Below are 20,990 nucleotides of genomic sequence, written 5' to 3'. Positions count from 1 at the left end.
GATGATAAATAATATTTTTGGTATTTTTGATAGATAGATGCAAAGTGAAAAGTAAAAGGCAAAGTAAAAACAAAGCAAGTAATAAAGCGATAGAGATTGATATGATGAGAATAGACCAGGGGGCCATAGGTTTCTCTTGTGGCTTCTCTCAAGAGCATAAGTATTCTATGGTGGGTGAACAAATTACTGTTGAGCAATTGACAGAATTGAGCATAGTTATGAGTATATCTAGGAAATGATCATGTATATAGGCATCACATCCAAGACAAGTAGATCGAAACGATTCTTCATCTACTACTATTACTCTACTCATCGACCGCTATCCAGCATGCATCTAGAGTATTAAGTAAAAACAGAGTAACACCTTAAGCAAGATGACATGATGTAGAGGGATAAATTCATGCAATATGATAAAAAACCCATCTTGTTATCCTCGATGCCAACAATACAATACGTGCCTTGCAACCCTTTCTGTCACTGGGTAAGGACACCACAAGATTGAACCCAAAGCTAAGCACTTCTCCCATTGCAAGAACTACCAATCTAGTTGGCCAAACCAAAAAGGATAATTCGAAGAGACTTGCAAAAATAACTCAATCATACATAAAAGAATTCAGAGAAGATTCAAATATTTTCCATAGATAATACTGGATCATAAACCCACAATTCATCGGTCTCAACAAACACACAGCAAAAGAAGATTCCATCGAATAGATCTCCACGAGAGAGGGGGAGAACTTTGTATTAAGATCCAAAAAGAGAGAAGAAGCCATCTAGCTACTAGCTATGGACCCGAAGGTCTAAAGTAAACTACTCACACTTCATCGGAGGGGCTATGGTGTTGATGTAGAAGCCCTCCGTGGTGGATGCCCCCTCCGGCGGAGCTCCGGAACAGGCCCCAAGATTGGATCTCGTGGATATAGAAGGTTGCGGCGGTGGAATTAGTTTTTTGGCTCCTGTTCTGATCGTTTGGGGATACGTAGGTATATATAGGAGGAAGGAGTATGTCAGTGGAGCAACAGAGGGCCAACGAGGTAGGGGCGCGCCCAGGGGGGCGCCCTCCATCCTCGTGGCCGCCTCTGGCACTTCTTGGAGTAGGGTCCAAGTCTCCTGGATCACGTTCGGTGAGAAAATCACGTTCCCGAAGGTTTTATTCCGTTTGGACTCCGTTTGATATTCCGTTTCTTTGAAACACCGACATAGGCAAAAAACAACAATTCTGGGATGGGCCTCCAGTTAATAGGTTAGTCCCAAAAATAATATAAAAGTGGAAAATAAATCCCAATATAGTCCAAAACAGTAGATAAAGTAGCATGGAGCAATCAAAAATTATAGATACGTTGGAGACGTATCAGGCATCCCTAAGCTTAATTCCTGCTCGTCCTCGAGTAGGTAAATGATATAAAAAAGAATTTTTAATGCGGAGTGATACCTTGGCATAATTTCAATGTAAATCTTCTTAATTGTGATATGAATATTCAGATCCGAAAGATTCAAGACAAAAGCTCATATTGACATAAAAAATAACAATACTTCAAGCATACTAATCAAAGCAATCATGTCTTCTCAAAATAACATGGCCAAAGAAAGTTATGCCTACAAAATCATATAGTCTGGCTATGATCCATCTTCCCCACATAAAATATTTAAATCATGCACAACCCCGATGATCAAGCCAAGCAATTGTTTCATACTTATGACATACTCAAAACTTTTTCAATCTTCACGCAATACATGAGCGTGAGCCATGGATATAGCACTATAGGTGGAATAGAAGGGTGGTTGTGGAGAAGACAAAAAGAGGGAAGATAGTCTCACATCAACTAGGCGTATCAATGGGCTATGGAGATGCCCATCAATAGATATCAATGTGAGTGAGTAGGGATTGCCATGCAACGGATGCACTAGAGCTATAAGCATATGAAAGCTCTATAAAAGAAACTAAGTGGGTGTGCATCCAACTCGCTTGCTCACGAAGACCTAGGGCATTTTGAGGAAGCCCATCATTGGAATATACAAGCCAAGCTCTATAATGAAAAATTCCCACTAGTATATGAAAGTGACAAAATGAGAGACTCGCTATCATGAAGATCTTGGTGCTACTTTGAAGCACAAGTGTGGTAAAAGGATAGTAGCATTGTCCCTTCTCTCTTTTTCTCTCATTTTTTTTTATTTTTGGGCCTTTCTCTTTTTTTTGGCCTCTTTTTTTTCGTCCGGAGTCTCATCCCGACTTATGGGGGAATCATAGTCTCCATCATCCTTTCCTCACTTGGGACAATGCTCTAATAATGATGATCATCACACTTTTATTTTTCTTACAACTCAACAATTACAACTCGATACTTAGAACAAGTATGACTCTATATGAATGCCTCCGGCGGTGTACCGGGATATGCAATGAATCATGAGTGACATGTATGAAAGAATTATGAATGGTGGCTTTGCCACAAATACGATGTCAACTACATGATCATGCTAGCAATATGACAATGATGGAGCGTGTCATAATAAACGGAATGGTGGAAAGTTGCATGGCAATATATCTCAGAATGGCTATGGAAATGCCATGATAGGTAGGTACGGTGGCTGTTTTGAGGAAGGTATACAGTGGGTGTATGATACCGGAAAAAGTGCGCGGTATTAGAGAGGCTAACAAAGGTGGAAGGATGGGAAAGAGTGCGTATAATCCATGGACTCAACATTAGTCATAAAGAACTCATATACTTGTTGAAAAAATCTAGAAGTTGTCAAAGCAAAGTATTACGCACATGCTCCTAGGGGGATAGATTCGTAGGAAAAGACCATCGCTTGTCCCCGACCGCCACTCATAAGGAAGACAATCAATAAATAAATCATGCTCCGAGTTCATCACATAACGGTTCACCATACGTGCATGCTACGGGAATCACAAACTTCAACACAAGTATTCTTTGAATTCACAACTACTTAACTAGAATGACTCTAATATCACCATCTTCATATCTCAAAACAATTATCAAGCATCAAACTTATCTTAGTATTCAACGCACTCAAAAGAAAGTTCCACATATCTTGAACACCAAGTATATTAACATTATGCGAATTACCATGCTATTAACGACTCTCAAAATAATCTAAGTGAAGCATGAGAGATCAATAGTTTCTTTAAAACAAATCCACCACCGTACTCTAAAAGATATAAGTGAAGTACTAGAGCTAAAATTATCATGCTCAAAAGATATAAGTGAAGCACTATGAGCAAAACTATCAAGCTCAAAAGATATAAGTGAAGCACATAGAGTATTCTAACAAATTCCAATTCATGTATGGCTCTCTCAAAAGGTGTGTACAGCAAGGATGATTGTGGTAAACTAAAAGGCAAAGACACAAATAATACAAGACGCTCCAAGCAAAACACATATCATATGGTGAATAAAAATATAGCTCCAAGTAAATTACTGATGGAAGTTGACGAAAGAGGGGATGCCTTCCGGGGCATCCCCAAGCTTTGACTTTTTGGTGTCCTTGTATTATTTTGGGGGTGACATTGGCATCCCCAAGCTTAGGCTCTTGCCACTCCTTGTTCCATAATCCATCAAAAGAATTCACCCAAAACTTGAAAACCTCACAACACAAAACTCAACAGAAATCTCGTGAGCTCCGTTAGAGAAAGAAAACAAAGAACTACTTAAGGTACTGTAATGAACTCATTCTTTATTTATATTGGTGTTAAACCTACTGTATTCCGACTTCTCTATGGATTATAAACTATTTTAGTAGCCATAGATTCATTAAAATAAGCAAACAACACACGTAAAACAGAATCTGTCAAAAACAGAACAGTCTGTAGAAATCTGTAACTAATGCAAACTTCTGGAACTCTAAAAATTCTACCAAAATGTCCTGGAAAATTTGTTTATTGATCGGCAGTAAAAAGAATCAACGCAAAAGCACGTTCCTGTGATTTAACAAAATTATATTCGTGCGTGCAAAGTTTCTATTTTTCAGCAGAATCAAATGAACTATCATCGTAGGTTATCCTATAGGTTCTTCTTGGCACAAACACTAATTAAAACATAAAACCACATCCAAACATAAGGTAGATGGATTATTTATTCCTAAACAGAAGCAAAAAGAAAAAACACAAAATAAAATTGGGTTGCCTCCTAACAAGCGCTATCGTTTAACGCCCCTAGCTAGGCATAAAAGCAAGGATAGATCTAGGTATTGCCATCTTTGGTAGGCAATCCATAAGTGGCTCTCATGATAGATTCATACGGTAATTTTATTTTATTTCTAGGGAAGTGTTCCATGCCCTTCTTCAAGGGAAATTGGAATCTATTATTCCCTTCCTTCATATCAATAATTGCACCGATTGTTCTAAGGAAAGGTCTACCAAGAATAATAGGACATGTAGGATTGCAATCTATATCAAGAATGATAAAATCTACGGGCACATAATTCCTATTTGCAACAATAAGAACATCATTAATTCTTCCCATAGGCTTTTTAATAGTGGAATCCGCAAGATGCAAGTTTAGAGAGCAATCATCAAAATCACGGAAATATCACGGAAATCTAGCAAATCACATAAAGTTTTGGGAATAGTAGAGACACTAGCACCCAAATCACACAAAGCATGAAACTCATAATCTTTAATTTTAATTTTAATAGTAGGTTCCGATTCATCATAGAGTTTTCTAGGGATAGAAACTTTCAACTCAAGTTTTTCTTCATAAGATTGCATCAAGGCATCAACAATGTGTTCGGTAAAGGCCTTATTTTGACTATAAGCATGAGGAGAATCTAGCACAGATTGCAACAAGGAAATACAACCAATCAAAGAGCAATTTTCATAATTAAATTCCTTGAGATCCAAAATAGTGGGTTAGCAACATCTAGGTTTTTATTTCTTTCAATCCCACTTTCATCAATTTCATCATCAAGATCTAGAAACTCCGAATTCTTAAAACGCCTTCTAGGTAAAGGAAGATCATAATCAATTTCATCAAGATTCATATTGCAAAACAAAGATTTAATGGGGGACACATCAATAACTTTTAGATCTTCATCTTGATTTTCATAGGAAGTGGAAGAACACGCTTTAATAAAGGCATCTTTGAAAGCACACATCCTAGCGGTTCTTTCCTTGCACTCATCAATGGAAATTCTCATAACTTTGAGAGACTCATTGATATCATGCTTAGGAGGAATAGATCTAAGTTTTAAAGAATCAATTTCAAGACAAATTCTATCAACGTTCCTAGCCAAATCATCAACTTTAAGCAATTTCTCTTCAAGCAAAGCATTAAAATACTTTTGTGAGTTCATAAACTCTCAAATTCAGAGGGCATATTATTAAAATTTCCATAAGAGTTGTTGTAGGAATTTCCATAATTATTAGAAGGATTACTAGGATAAGGCCTAGGAGTAAAATTCCCTCTATACGCGTTGTTTCCAGAACTATTCCTACCAACAAAATTCACATCCATAGATTCATTATTATTCTCAAGCAAGGTAGACAAAGGCATATCATTGGGATCAAGAGGAGTATTTTTAGGAGCAAACATCTTCATAAGTTTATCCATCTTTTCACTCAAAACATTGATTTCTTCTATAGCATGCACTTTTTTACTAGAAGATCTTTCGGTGTGCCATTGAGAATAATTAGCCATAATATTATCAAGCAATTTTGTAGCATCCCCTAACGTAATTTCCATAAACGTGCCTCCCGCGGCAGAATCTAAAAGATTTCTAGAAGCAAAATGCAATCCGGCATAAATTTTTTGTATGATCATCCATAAATTCAAACCATGAGTAGGGCAATTGCGAAGCATTAATTTCATTCTTTCCCAAGATTGGGCAACATGCTCATGATCAAGTTGTTTAAAATTCATGATATCGTTCCTAAGAGTGATAATCTTAGCGGGAGGAAAATACTTAGAGATAAAAGCATCTTTGCACTTGTTCCAAGAATCAATACTATTTTTAGGCAAACATGAAAACCAAACTTTAGCACGATCTCTAAGTGAAAACGGAAATAACTTCAATTTGACAATATTGTTATCCGTATCTTTCTTCTTTTGCATATCACACAAATCAACAAAATTGTTTAGATGAGTAGCGGCATCTTCACTAGGAAGGCCGGCGAAATGATCTTTCATAACAAGATTCAGCAAAGCGGTATTGATTTCACAAGATTCATCATTATTAAGAGGAGCAATCGGAGTACTAAGGAAATCATTATTATTGGTATTCGAGAAATCACACAACTTGGTATTATCTTGCGCCATGGCAACAAGTAATCCAACACACAAACAAACAGAAAGGCAACGGGAAAAAGGCAAACGAGAAAGATAGGAGGAGATTGGGAGAGAGAGAGGGCGAATAAAATGGCAAGGGTGAAGTGGGGGAGAGGAAAACGAGAGGCAAATGGCAAATAATGTAATGCGAGAGATAGGGATTGCGAAGGGTACTTGGTTTTGTTGACTTGCTTGTGTTTGCCTCCCCGGCAACGGCGCCAGAAATTCTTCTTGCTACCTCTTGAGCACTGCGTTGGATTTCCCCGAAGAGGAGAGGATGATGCAGCAAAGTACCGTAAGTATTTCCCTCAGTTTTTGAGAACCAAGGTATCAATCCAGTAGGAGACCATGCACAAGTCCCCCGTACCTACAAAAAATGATAGCTACTCGCAACCAACGTGATTAGGGGTTGTCAATCCCTTCACGGTCACTTACGAGGGTGAGATCTGATAGAGATGATAAATAATATTTTTGGTATTTTTGATAGGTAGATGCAAAGTGAAAAGTAAAAGGCAAAGTAAAAACAAAGCAAGTAATAAAGCGATAGAGATTGATAAGATGAGAATAGACCCGGGGGCCATAGGTTTCACTAGTGGCTTCTCTCAAGAGAATAAGTATTCTACAGTGGGTGAACAAATTACTGTTGAGCAATTGACAGAATTGAGCATAGTTATGAGTATATCTAGGCAATGATCATGTATATAGGAATCACGTCCAAGACAAGTAGATCGAAACGTGCATCTACTACTATTACTCCACTGATGGACCGCTATCCAGCATGCATCTAGAGTATTAAGTAAAAACAGAGTAACGCCTTAAGCAAGATGACATGATGTAGAGGGATAAATTCATGCAATATGATAAAAACCCCATCTTGTTATCCTCGATGGCAACAATACAATACGTGCCTTGCAACCCTTTCTGTCACTGGGTAAGGACACCGCAAGATTGAACCCAAAGCTAAGCACTTCTCTCATTGCAAGAACTACCAATCTAGTTGGCCAAACCAAAAAGGATAATTCGAAGAGACTTGCAAAGATAACTCAATCATACATAAAAGAATTCAGAGAAGAATCAAATATTTTCCATAGATAATACTGGATCATAAACCCACAATTCATCGGTCTCAACAAACACACCGCAAAAGAAGATTACATCGAATGGATCTCCACAAGAGAGGGGGAGAACTTTGTATTGAGATCGAAAAAGAGAGAAGAAGCCATCTAGCTACTAGCTATGGACCCGAAGGTCTGAAGTAAACTACTCAGACTTCATCGGAGGGGCTATGGTGTTGATGTAGAAGCCCTCCATGGTGGATGCCCCCTCCGGCGGAGCTCCAGAACAGGCCCCAAGATGGGATCTCGTGGATACAGAAGGTTGCGACGGTGGAATTAGGTTTTTGGCTCCTGTTCTGATCGTTTGGGGATACGCATGTATATATAGGAGGAAGGAGTACGTCGGTGGAGCAACAGAGGGCCCACGAGGTAGGGGGGCGCGCCCTCCACCCTTGTGACTGCCTCTGGCACTTCTTGAAGTAGGGTCCAAGTCTCCTGGATCACGTTCGGTGAGAAAATCACGTTCCCGAAGGTTTTATTCCGTTTGGACTCCGTTTGATATTCCGTTTCTTTGAAACACTGAAATAGGCAAAAAATAACAATTCTTGGCTGGGCCTCCGGTTAATAGGTTAGTCCCAAAAATAATATAAAAATGGAAAATAAAGCCCAATATAGTCCAAAACAGTAGATAAAGTAGCATGGAGCAATCAGAAATTATAGATACGTTGGAGAGGTATCAGGCCTTTGGGGCGGGGTCCATCCACCTGTCCTCGGGCGACGCAATTTGCTCCGGATTTAGGTGCGGGGCTCCCGCAGGGGCGATATCACGAGCATTATCTGATTGCAGGTCTAAGCCGTGCTCATCGTGACTGTCCGGCGCTCCTGGCACAGGCCCGAAGCCGTTGAAGATCAAGTCTCCGCGGATGTCGGCCGTGTAGTTCAAGTTTCCGAATCTGACCTGGTGGCCAGGGGCGTAGCTGTCGATCTGCTCCAGATGGCCAAGCGAATTTGCCCACAGTGCGAAGCCTCCAAACACGAAGATCTTTCCGGGGAGAAAAGTCTTACCCTGGACCGTGTTGTTGTTGATGATTGAAGGAGCCATCGAGCCTTGCAGCAATGGCACAGAGGAACTCTCAATGAAAGCACCAATGTCGGTGTCAAAACCGGCGGATCTCGGCTAGGAGGTCCCGATCTGTGCGTCTTAGGCTAATGGTAACAGGAGGCAAGGGACACAATGTTTACCCAGGTTCGGGCCCTCTTAATGGAGGTAAAACCCTACTTCCTGCTTGATTGATATTGATGATACGAGTAGTACAAGAGTTGATCTATCACGAGATCGTAGAGGCTAAACCCTAGAAGCTAGCCTATGATGCTTATGATTGTGATCGTCCCTCTAAGGACTAAACTCTCCGGTTTATATAGACACCGGAGAGGGCTAGGGTTTACATGGAGTCGGTTACAAAGAAGGAAATATAATATTCGGATCGCCAAGCTTGTCTTCCACGCAAAGGAGAGTCCCATCCGGACACGGGACAAAGTCTTGAGTCTTGTATCTTCGCGCTCCAATAGTCCGGACAAAGTATATAGTCTGGCTGTCCGGATACCCCCTAATCTAGGACTCCCTCACCGGCGGGCTCGACGCCTAAATCGTCAGTCTCAAATGGCAGCTCGCAGCATCGGAGGCTGAGAAACAGAGCATGGCGGAGCTCCAGCCCACAACCTGCCATGAACCGGAGGACCTCCTGGCGCAGGTGGGTGACATCAATGACAAGGCGCAGCGGGTCCATAACCAGGCCGCTTGGAGGTGCGAAGAGCAATACCAGCGCTCCAAAATGTTCCGCGAGCTCACGAAGCGCGCCCGCAGCGGCATGGCTGCCTTTTTTTGTCGAGGGGATGGAGGATCCTCAGGAAACCGATGATGCCAGCTATGTAGCCTTACTCATGAGATTCGTGGAGTGGCTTGAAGCAGGCGCCGCCCAGTGGAACTAGATCCGCGACGCTAAGTGTTGCGACGTTCTGTGCCAGGCATTGACCCGCGTCTTCAGCAACCTACTGCGCACTGACGCTGACTTCTACCTTCACCCGGTGCTATTTCCCATCCCCAAGGAGCTTCGATACGGGCTTGCAAGGGCATTGAAGGACCACGTGGTGAGCCTGTTGGAGCAGTTCACGCCCATCGGAGAAGGGTCTGGCGAAGGCAGCGGTACTGATGGCGATGATGCAGATAGTGGCTCTCAGCCGCCTGAGTCTTTTCGCCCCTCCTTGTAATAGAGTAGAAGCGGCCCCGTGGGGGCATGAAGACATATGTCTAACACTTTGTTTAAGCACTCGATGTTTATGCATTTTCATTTTTTGCCCGAGATCTTTCTTTCCCTCCTACATTGCCTTTGTGCGCTGCATCGCTGGGGCCCAGCCCCCTAAGTGGGCTACAACCGTCGCTGGTATGCTTGGAGCATGTGCTCAACAAGGCTAGAGGGCGTAGGGCTCTTAGGGCTGGTAGGAGCCCCTAATGTGTGATGCTTTGGCCCCTAGATGTGCAGGCGGCTCGTGCCAAGGAAATCAAGATGCCTCGAGAGGGAAACGAGAGGAAGAGAACCCGATGGGTGTTAACAGAGGCTCAAGAGGCGCTTTAGACATAGCTCTTTCGAGGCGTGTAGCTTGGTGTGAGTCCTCCACAAGGCGTGGCTCATGAGGCGCGGTCACTAGTGAATCCTTCTTCCCGTGGGGTGCTGCTCACGAGGCATCCCGAGGGGGAGCTCCTGAGGCCTTTGGTATCCTGCATCAGTGAGATTGCCAAGTTTTTGCAAGTATTGCAGTGGGGCGCACCCGCGAGGTTGCCTGTGGGTGTTACGCGAGGAGACAAGAGCACCAAGTACCTGATGAGGTGGCGTGCATGGGAGCAAGCCCGCCAACCAGAGCTCAGCCGCTTGGGTTTTGCAATGATGCTGAGATTGTCCCGAGAACATGCACCGTGCCCAGCCCCCTCTTGCATGATACACATGGGGGAGGTCTCGAGTGCACGCCCCTTTCGAGGCACACTCAGCTGGAAGTACATAGGATTCTGTAGGAAATAAACTTTACTGATGCATGAAGTAGATTCATTACATAACAGAAAGATACATGCTGCCATGTTTGAGACGGGTCAGCTTGAGGACGTGATGTCCAGGGGCCCCTCAGGTAAGTAGACCGCCAGCGCTGAGCATGGGGCTTCATTGAGAGTGGGAGGGAGCTCTCACATGCTGGTGACAGCGTTGGTAGAGAGAGCTCCGGAGTGTGTATAGCTCCATGTTGCTTGTATCCGTGGGGTCACGGATAGAACTTACGAAGATGTCGGGTGTTCCTTCTGTTTTGTACCAGAACACCCTCCTACATCTCGAGTTGTGCCGCACCGGCCTGACAAATGGGTGTGAAGCACCTCTGCGTCTATTTCAATCCGGGACTCCAGGCTCATGCGCACAAGCCTCGTGAAGGTGGCTCTGGCACCCTCCAGGCCGAAGGGCATGCACATGAGGCAGGGCGAGCCCCCGATCTGGTCAATCCACGGAAGAAGAAAGGGGTTCCCGGGGCGAGCCTTGTTGAGGGTGGCGAAGTCGATGCACATGTGCCTGTCGCTGTGTGGCTTGGCGACGGCGGTAGAGTTGGCGACCCACTCGGGCTGGAGGACTTCACGGGTGATTCTAGAATCTTGAAGCTTCTTGACTTCTTGGGTGATGAGCTCTTGCTTCTCGGGTGCCTGACACTGTACCTTCTGCCTAACAGGCCGCGCACTGGGGCATGCGGCTAAGTGGTTCTCGATCATTTCCCTGGGTACATCAGGCACACCTGACGTTGTCCAGGCCAACATATCAGCTCTTTCTCGGAGGAAGGTGGCGAGCTCGCCTTCCTATTTGGGGAAGGGCCACCGCTGATGACGGGGGAGGGGCTTGCGTCTCTCCCACCAAACGACACCTTCTTGGTCTCTATCGGCTTAGGGGAGAGCAGGGGCTTCTTCTTCGTGGGCGCCGGCTCGGCAGGCCTAGGCACGTCCTCATCAGCCAGGTATGAGGTGGCGGCAGCCTTGTAGGCATGCTCGAGGGTGTGCATTGCATCCTTTTCATCGCAACGTATGGTGAGGGTGGTGCTGTAGGCATGATTGGTCACGACCATGAACTTGGAGAGCGCATGGTAGCCCAAGATAGCGTTGCAGGGCAGTCCAATGTGAGCCACATCAAAGTCGATGAACTATCTATGGTAGTTCTTGCGAGTGCCAAAGGTGACGGGAAGGCGCACCTGCCCCAAGGGCAGAGTAGAAGTATCGGTGACACCCGAGAAGGGCCTGGTTCGCATCAGGCGCTCGTAGGGCACTTGAAGCGTCTCAAAGGTCTCCATAGAGAGCATGTTGAGGCATGCGCCACCGTTGATGAGTGTCTTGGTGATGACCACATTGCTAATGGTAGGAGTACACAACAGGGGGACGACACCCACGGCCTTCGTGGACTTGGGGTGGTCGTCGACATCGAAGGCAATGGGCAACTCGGACCACTTGAGGCGGCTGGTGGACTCGGGTGCCGGGAAGACCGCGTTGACCTCACGAGAGAACTTCTCGAAGTGGCGGTAGGATGGAGGGCCTGGGCCCCACCTAGGATGCAGGTCACCCTGTGGGTGTCTTGGTAGCTCCCAATGATCTCGGCGGGGGGATTGTCGTTGGCGCGCAGAGCATTGGCTGTGGGGTCGGCCTGCCGTGGCTGGTTCTGCCAACCCTGACGCTTGTTGTCGCCGGCGCCGTTGTTGTTGTTGTCACCCCAGCTGCCGCCTCCATTGTTGTCATCACGACCCTTGCCGCGCTCCTTGCGGCCGCTGCGACACTTGGTGCGGCCCTCGTGAAGCAGCTTGAGCTCGTGGCAGTCTTTGGTGTTGTGGGAGTTCATGTTGGGGTAGGCGCAAAAAAGATGGTCGTCCTGCTTGTCCTCATCACGATCGTGACCGCGCTTGCAGTCCGGCTCCACCGCGAGCACGGCAGGCCCCTTGTGCTTGGCATCCTCGACCTTCGATTTGGCCTCTCTAGGCTCAGCATCTGGGTCATTGTGGATGAATAGGCTGCCCACTTCAGCCTTGGCGCAGTGGTCGGTGAGGATGAAGAGCTCCGCCATGGAGTCGAGCTCGTCATTGATGGAGAGTTTCTCGGACATCTTCACATTTGTGACGCTGTTGGTGAAGGCGGAGATGATCGCGGCGTCGGAGCCCTTTAGGATCCTATTGCACACCTGGCTGACGCGCTAGATGAAATTGTGGAGGGTCTCACCAGGCCACTGATGCACGACTCTTAGGTCATTGAGCATGACAGGGCGGTTGCTCGTGCCTGCGAAGTTGGCGACGAATAGCTTGCACAACTCGCCCCACCAGGCGATGGACACCTCAGGAATGTTCATGAGCCATGAGCGAGCGGCGTCCTTGAGGGCCATGGGGAACTAGTTCTCCAGGACTCAGTCGTCCCCCCTTTGCCTCTTGGATGCTCATGGTGTAGAGAAGGAGGAACTCCGTGGGGTTGGCATTGCCATCATAGCGCGGAGGGAGCTTTGGCTTGAACTTGTTGGGCCACACCACACGAGCGGCTCGGGGGTGAGGGCCAAGTAGCCCACATTAGTGACGATGACACTAGCCAGGGCCGCACGGCTCTAGCGCCCAGCCACAACAACATCATGGAGATGCGGTCCTGGCGGTTGCGCTGCTTCTCGAGGATCATGCACGCGTCTGGGGGCGCGCGGGGGATGATCAGGTAGCTGTTGTCGACACCGTCATGCAGAGAGCAATGGGACGGCTCTAGGGTGCATGCTGCATGGCAGCGCTCGGCTACGTCACATCCCAGAGGAGGGGGAGGAGGTGAGTCACGCCCCGCCTGCTCGGCGCACGATGGCGGAGCAGGCAGGGAGCAGGAGGGCGCCTGGCCATTGCGCGCAGTGTCAACGAGCTCGGTGATGCCTCTGAGCCAGGCGTCATAGCCGTCCTCGGTGGGATGATAGCGCATCAGCTCCTGCGCCAAGAGTAGCGTGGCCTGTAGAGTGAGAGGGTCACGATGCACGAGTGAGGAGGCGGTGGCGGAGCGGCCACGCACCTGCCTGTTCACCGATGGCTGACGGAGGAGCCACCCGCTCTCCCACAGGCTCTATGGTGGTGCCCCAGGGGCACCATGGGCAGCGGGCACCGCATGGTCCCTGGTGGAAGCCCGGCGCACAGTGTGTGCTTGGCGAGCGCAGGGTCGTCGTCCATGGTGATGTCGAGGTCGAACGCACGAAGACGAGAAGTCCCCCTACCTGGTGCGCCAAATGTTGGAGTCTAGGATCTACGTCCACAAAACTCTCCAAGAACTAGGGTTCGAACTCTGGGGGCTTTGCTTGGCAACCTATGAACTGACGGGGACTATGGCGAGATCACGACGAGCACGCTCACTCACACCGGACACGACGGGGACACACGAGTTACCCAGGTTCAACCACTATGTGGTGTAAAACCCTACTCATGCTTGTGTGGGATTGCCGTGTAATGGAGCATTTGGAGCCCGAGGTACACGAGTGCGGGAGAGAACGGCTCGATCCCTTACATGGAGGCGACCCTGCCCCCTTTATCCTGCCTTGTTCCTCTTCCCCGAAAATATGAGCGGGAAAGGGTGGCCATAGTCTAATAATTCAAAAGGGAACATGCACCCAGACTTATCCTAACTAAAGGAGGACTTTTCCTGCTAAAGTTGCCATCCTGATGTGCTGGTGGGATCGGTGATGACCTCCGCCCTAGCCTGCCGATCCATCCTGATCTTCTTACACCAAAGCGAAAGGCTTTGGGATTTGCTTTGGGGGAGGCAGACACTCCTGGTCCCTTATCACCAGAATGGAAACTTGTCTTGGTTGCGCCCTGCCGTCCTTATCCTGACAGCGGGATGCCATCTATGTGATGGACTCGGAGGCCCGCGACTGTTGCCGTATGACTTGCCTCATGAGGGGGCCTCACGAGGCGTCCCGATACTTGTCAGCGGTGGGGCTAAGCCTGGTGGCAAGGGGCCTCGCGAGGCTGGCCCCTCGTGAGGTAGCTTCCTCCAGAGCAGCCAAGGCAGGGTCGTCCCATGTGTCACCTCCTGGGCCGGAGGCAGATGGTCTGTGGTACCCTGGTTCCGACTGAGCTGACACTACGATAGGTAGACAAATTACTGTTGGGCAACTGATAGAAAAGCACATAGTTATGACGTTATTCATGGAAATGATCATGTATATAGGCATTACATCTATGACAAATAGGCCGACTCCTGCCCGCATCTACTACTATTACTCCATGAATCGACCAACTGCCTACATCTAGGGTATTAAGTTCATGACAAACATAGTAACGCTTTAAGCAAGATGACATAGTGTAGATAGAATAAAACCAAACAACATGATTAAACCCCGTCGTTTGACCCTTAGTGGTAACAATACAATACGTGCCTCGCTACCCCTGTTGTCATTGGGTGAGGACACCACAAGATTGAACCCACTACAAAGCACCTCCCCCGCTGAAGATAAATTGATCTAGTTGGCCAATCCAAACACATAGAACGGAGATAAATACAAAGCTATAATCATGCATAATAAAGTTAAGAAAAGATTCAATTACTTTCAATGAATAATCTGATCATAAACCCGTAATTCATCGAATCCCAACAAACACACCGCAAAAATTACATCTAATACAACTCCGAGGAGAACATTGTATTGAAGATTAGAGAGAGAGAGATAGATAGATAGAGAGAGATGGAGCCATCTAACTAGTAATTATAGCCTCGTAGGTCTGTGGTGAACTACTCACACATCATCGGAGGTACAACAAGGTTGATGTAGAGGCCCTGCATGGTCGATTCCCCCTCTGACAGAGTACCAGAAAAGGCCTCCAGATGGGATCACAGAAGAACATATACTTGTGGTGGCGGACAAATTGTTTCGGTGGCTTCTCTGGTGTTTTTCCAATATTTCGGAATTTATAGCACTGGAATTAGATCAGACGAAGCCACGAGGGGCCCATAAGGCATCAAGGCGCACCCTGTTGCCTTGTCGTCTCCTCGTAGGTCTTCTGGTCCCTCCTTGAAGCTTCTAGGGTCTTTTATGCCAGAAAAAGTCGTCAAAAAAGTTTCATCGTGTTTGGACTCCGTTTGATACAGATTTTCTGTAAAACCAAAAATAAGCAGAAAACAACAACTGGCACTAGGCACTGAGTTAATAGGTTAATCCCCAAAAATGATATAAAATTTCATATAAAGTAGGTAAGATTGATAATATAATAGCATGAAACAATAAAAAATATAGACACATCGGAGATGTATCAACATCCCCAAGCTTAATTCTTACTCGTCCTTGAGTAGGTAAATGATAAAAACAAAAAGTTTGGTGTTGAATGCTACCTAACATGTCTATCATGTAATCTTTAACGGTATAAATATTGAGAAACGATGAAGTAATTGATATCAACATAATAATATCCATGAATACAAGAACATAGTAATTTCTTTTCTAAAATATACAATGTTTAACGAATGTTATCCCTGCACATTGAATTATGTAAGCATGACATGACTCCGCCTTCACCGTATAAATATAAATCATGAGCATCCTGGTGTCAAACCAAGCAATTGGATCATACCTTTTCATGTGCTTCAACATTTTCAACTCCACTCAATACATGAGCGTGAGTCAAGGACATAATACTACAGGTGGAATATAATACGGTGGTAGAGATTCATAAGGGAAGTCAAAAGGAAGAAAGGCTTGCATCGACTCAGCGGATCGATAGGCAATGGAGAGACCTTTTAGTCGATATCACTGCGAGGAGTAGGGATTGACATGCAACAGATGCACTAGAGCTATAAGTGTATGAAAGCTCAATGCTGAAACTAAGTGGGTGTGCATCCAACTTGCTTTCTCATGAAGATCTTAAGCATTTTGAGGAAGCCCGTCATCCGAATATACAAGCCAAGTTCTATAATGAAAAGTTTCCACTAGTATATGAAAGTGACAAATCAGGAGACTCTCTATGTGAAGAACATGGTGCTACTTTGAAGCACAAGTGTGGTAAAAGGATAGTAGCATTGCCCCTTCTGGCCTTTTCTCGCATTTTTTGATAACAATATTATGAACCTCATCCTCACATTTTGGAGGACTCATCAGTCTCCATCATTCTTTACGCCACTGGGAGAATGCTCTAATAATGATGATCATCACACTTTTACTTACTTACAACTCAATAAACTAAAACAATATGACTCTATATAAATACCTTTGATAATGTACCAGGATGTGCAATGATCTAGCGTAACATGTATTGCAATGATGAACAGTGGCTTTGCCAGAAATACCATGTCAGCTCTATATGATCATGCAAAGCAATATGATGATGAACACACATGTCATGAGACGCGGTGGAAGTTGCATGGCAATATATCTCGGAAAATCTATGGATATGCCATGATAGGTAGGTATGGTGGTTGTTTTGAGGAAGATATAAGGATGCTTATGTGTGATAAAGCGTATCATATCATGGGGTTTGGATGTATCGACAAAGTTTGCACCAACTCACAAGGTGAGAAAGGGCAAAGCACGGTGCGGAAGAGGCTAGCAATATGTGGATAGTTGGGAGTGCGCATATCCTTGAACTCGTATTAGTCATAAAGAACTCATATGCTTATTGTGAAATTTTTGTTAGCCCTCAAAGAAAAGTACTACTCGCATGCTCCTAGGGAGGAGGTTGGTAGGAGTTAACCATCGCGCGCCCACAATGCAAACAACACAAATGATTTCAATCAGACATAAAAATGCTCAAACATCCCCTCCATGCCATGAAAGACACTTAAATGAGTAGTTAATAACACACTTTAATATCAATATTTCTACTAACCAATGACCATGAACCAATACCCTTTCATATTACTACATCAATATAATTAAACCATATGTTTCATATTTAGTGATCTACATGAAAGTTTTTTATTATATCACTCTTATATGTCTATCATTTTTGGACTAGTCTTATAACCCGTGCATATTGCCACTTCCTATTTAAGAATCTAATAAGATTTAAGTGAAGCACAAGAGTGCAATAATTTCTATAAAATATATAACCACCACCATGCTCTGAAGATATAAGTGAAGCACAAGTACAACTACATAGCTCAAAAGACACAAGTGAAGCACATAGAGTACTCTAAGAAATCATGATGAATGCATGTCTCTCTCAAAAGGTGTGTCTAGCAAACAATGATTGTGGCAAACTAACAAGTAAACAAAATAAAACTGTGGTACAAGAAACTCATATCATGCGATGAATAAAAATATAGCTCCAAGTAACATACCGACGAATTGTGGACGAAAGAGGGGATGCCATCCGGGGCATCCCCAAGCTTAGACGCTTAGGTCTTCCTTGAATATTACGTTGGGGTGACTTGCGCATCCCCAAGCTTAGGATCTTGCCGCTCCTGATTCCTTCATCCATCATGATCTCACCCAAAACTTAAAAACTTCATCACACAAAACTCAACAGAAACTTTGTGAGATTCCTTAGTATAATCGATAAATCATAAACTTTAGGTACCGTTGTAAACCCATTCATAGTTATTTTTGCATAATACCTACTGGATTCTAACTTCTCCATAACATCATTAAAATAAGCACACCATGCAATAAAAAACAGAATCTGTTGTCGGTGCAACATACCCTGGGTATGTTACCCTGACTGTGCACAGGCACGGAAACAAGATTATGGCATTAGGCCATGCTAGAGCACACGATACCAAGATCTTCGAAGGACCAGCATACAGAACAAGAGGACCAAGATCAAACTAGAGAAGCAAAGTACCACCAGGAGAAAAGCCTCCCTTGCCAGGCAAACGGGCTTGGCAAGGGCAGAGCCACCCCAGGAAGAAAGAGACCAACGGCAGGGCCTGCCGGGACTCACGGAGGCAAGAAACACCTCATCACCCACTCCCCCACGACCCACGTCGTGGATCACTGTGGTGTCAAGCCACAAAGTGATTAAGTGGCAGACATTTGCCACATGGCAGCCTCTTTCTATAGCAAAACCTACAAATAACACCCGTCCCGGACGTGTCGAACTAGCAGGCGTGGAGTTGGCAAAACAAGCTCGACAAGGCTTGCCAGGCGAGCGACGATGTGACATTGAGTGGCGCATTCAATGCGCTCTGTCATCTTGTAGAGTTAGGTATGGTTGCACTGTTTGCTATCTTATCAGTGCATAATGACTGATTTGCCATTGTGGTGACCCCTTAACCTATAAAAGGAGGCCCATGGCAACCGTAGAAAGGGTTCGCGAGGCTGGAAAATTAGACACCCATACGCGTGTAGCCGCTGTCACCCCTGCCGGGCAAGTGTACTATGCTCCACCAGCATTCTTCCACCATCGATCCACCAAAGCAGGAGTAGGGTTTTCCGCCTCGCGGCGGCCCGAACCTTGGTAAAATTGATCGTGTGATCCCTGCCGCGCTGCCCGATGCTCCTCTGCTCTTTGTGCAAAGCGACATCCCCCTGTCAAACCAGCAAGGGACCCCTTGGTCCCGTAGGTGGCCGTGGTTTCCCGCGACGTCTTTAGCATGCCAGGTAGGGGGGATTGCTTGTGCGAACCTGAAAGCGTGTGCAGTGTGTCATCTTCATGACCATCTTTGTCTTCGACGACGCCATCAAGCATGGTTCCCAAGAAGAAGTCCGGTGTTTCAGCTCCACTATCCGCCTCAAAGGTTCCGCCACCCCCAGCTGCCAATGCTACGGGAGGTGCGAAGGCACGCGAGGATGTGGACGCTGCTAGGGATGTGGTCAGAGCAGGCGGCACCATCACCATTTCCCTCGCAGCCAAGGCAGAAGCAGGAGGCACTGGAGAATAGCGACATCAGCAACACCCCGATGACAACGATCCATGAGGTACGGGTGGAGAAGCTACTCTATCCACATCTCCTCCTCTCGCCGACGGGCAAAGCCGCAGTGATGGCTCTCGGTCTGGGGCAAACCGCCGCCCTCTGCTGCTACGTCTTGAGCTTGCATTGGTTTTCCTTGAAGAGGAAAGGGTGATGCAGCAATAGTAGCATAAGTATTTCCCTCAGTTTTTGAGAACCAAGGTATCAATCCAGTAGGAGGCTCCTCAAAAGTCCCACGCACCTACACAAACAAACAAAGAACTCGCAACCAACACAATAAAGGGGTTGTCAATCCCTTCACGGCCACTTGCGAAAGTGAGATCTAATAAAGATAATAAGATAAGATAAATATATTTTTGGTATTTTTATAATATAGATGCAAAAAGTAAAGATGCAAATAAAAGTAGATTGGAAGCAAATATGATAAGAGATAGACCCGGGGGCCATATGTTTCACTAGTGGCTTCTCTCAAGATAGCATAAGTATTACGGTGGGTGAACAAATTACTGTCGAGCAATTGATAGAAAAGCGAATAATTATGAGATTATCTAGGCATGATCATGTATATAGGCATCACGTCCGCAACAAGTATACCGACTCCTGCCTGCATCTACTACTATTACTCCACACATCGACCAACTCCTACCTGCATCTAGAGTATTAAGTTCTTAAGAACAGAGTAACGCCTTAAGCAAGATGACATGATGTAGAGGGATAAACTCAAGCAATATGATATAAACCTCATCTTGTTATCCTCAATGTCAACAATACAATACGTGCCTTGCAACCCTTTCTGTCACTGGGTAAGGACACCGCAAGATTGAACCCAAAGCTAAGCACTTCTCCCATGGCAAGAAAGATCAATCTAGTAGGCTAAACCAAACTGATAATTCGAAGAGACTTGCAAAGATAACTCAATCATACATAAAAGAATTCAGAGAAGATTCAAATATTATTCATAGATAAACTTGATCATAAACCCACAATTCATCAGATCTCGACAAACACACCGCAAAAAGAGTTTACATCAAATAGATCTCCACAAGAGAGGGGGAGAACATTGTATTGAGATCCAAAAAGAGAGAAGAAGCCATCTAGCTAATAAATATGGACCCGCAGGTCTGTGGTAAAGTACTCACAACTCACTGGAGGGGCTATGGTGTTGATGTAGAAGCCCTCCATGGTCGATTCCCCCTCCGGCCGGCGAAGGCTCCAAGATGGGATCTCGCGGATACAGAAGTTTGCGGTTGTGGAAATTGTGTTTTGGTGGCTCCCTGGATGTTTTCGGGGTACGTAGCCTTATATAGGAGGAAGAAGTACGTCGGTGGATGCCCGAGGGGCCCACGAGACAGGGGGCGCGCCCTATAGGGGGGCACCCTCCTATCTCGTGGGAGCCTCGGTTGCTTCTTGACTTGCACTCCAAGTCCTCTGGTTCACGTTCGTTCCAAAAATCACGCTCCCAAAGGTTTCATTCCGTTTGGACTCCGTTTTATATTCCTTTTCTTCGAAATACTGAAATAGGCAAAAAAACAGCAATACGGGCTGGGCCTCCGATTAGTAGGTTAGTTCCAAAAATGATATAAATGTGTAAAATAAAGCCCATAAACATCCAAAAGGGGTAATATAATAGCATGGAACAATCAAAAATTATAGATACGTTGGAGACGTATCAAGCATCCCCAAGCTTAATTCCTGCTCGTCCTCGAGTAGGTAAATGATAAAAAAGAAAATTTTGAT

The sequence above is a fragment of the Triticum aestivum genome, chromosome 6B, assembly GCF_018294505.1.
Source record: "Triticum aestivum cultivar Chinese Spring chromosome 6B, IWGSC CS RefSeq v2.1, whole genome shotgun sequence".
Classification (NCBI taxonomy): Eukaryota; Viridiplantae; Streptophyta; class Magnoliopsida; order Poales; family Poaceae; genus Triticum; species Triticum aestivum.
Note: the sequence above shows the minus strand (reverse complement) of the source record.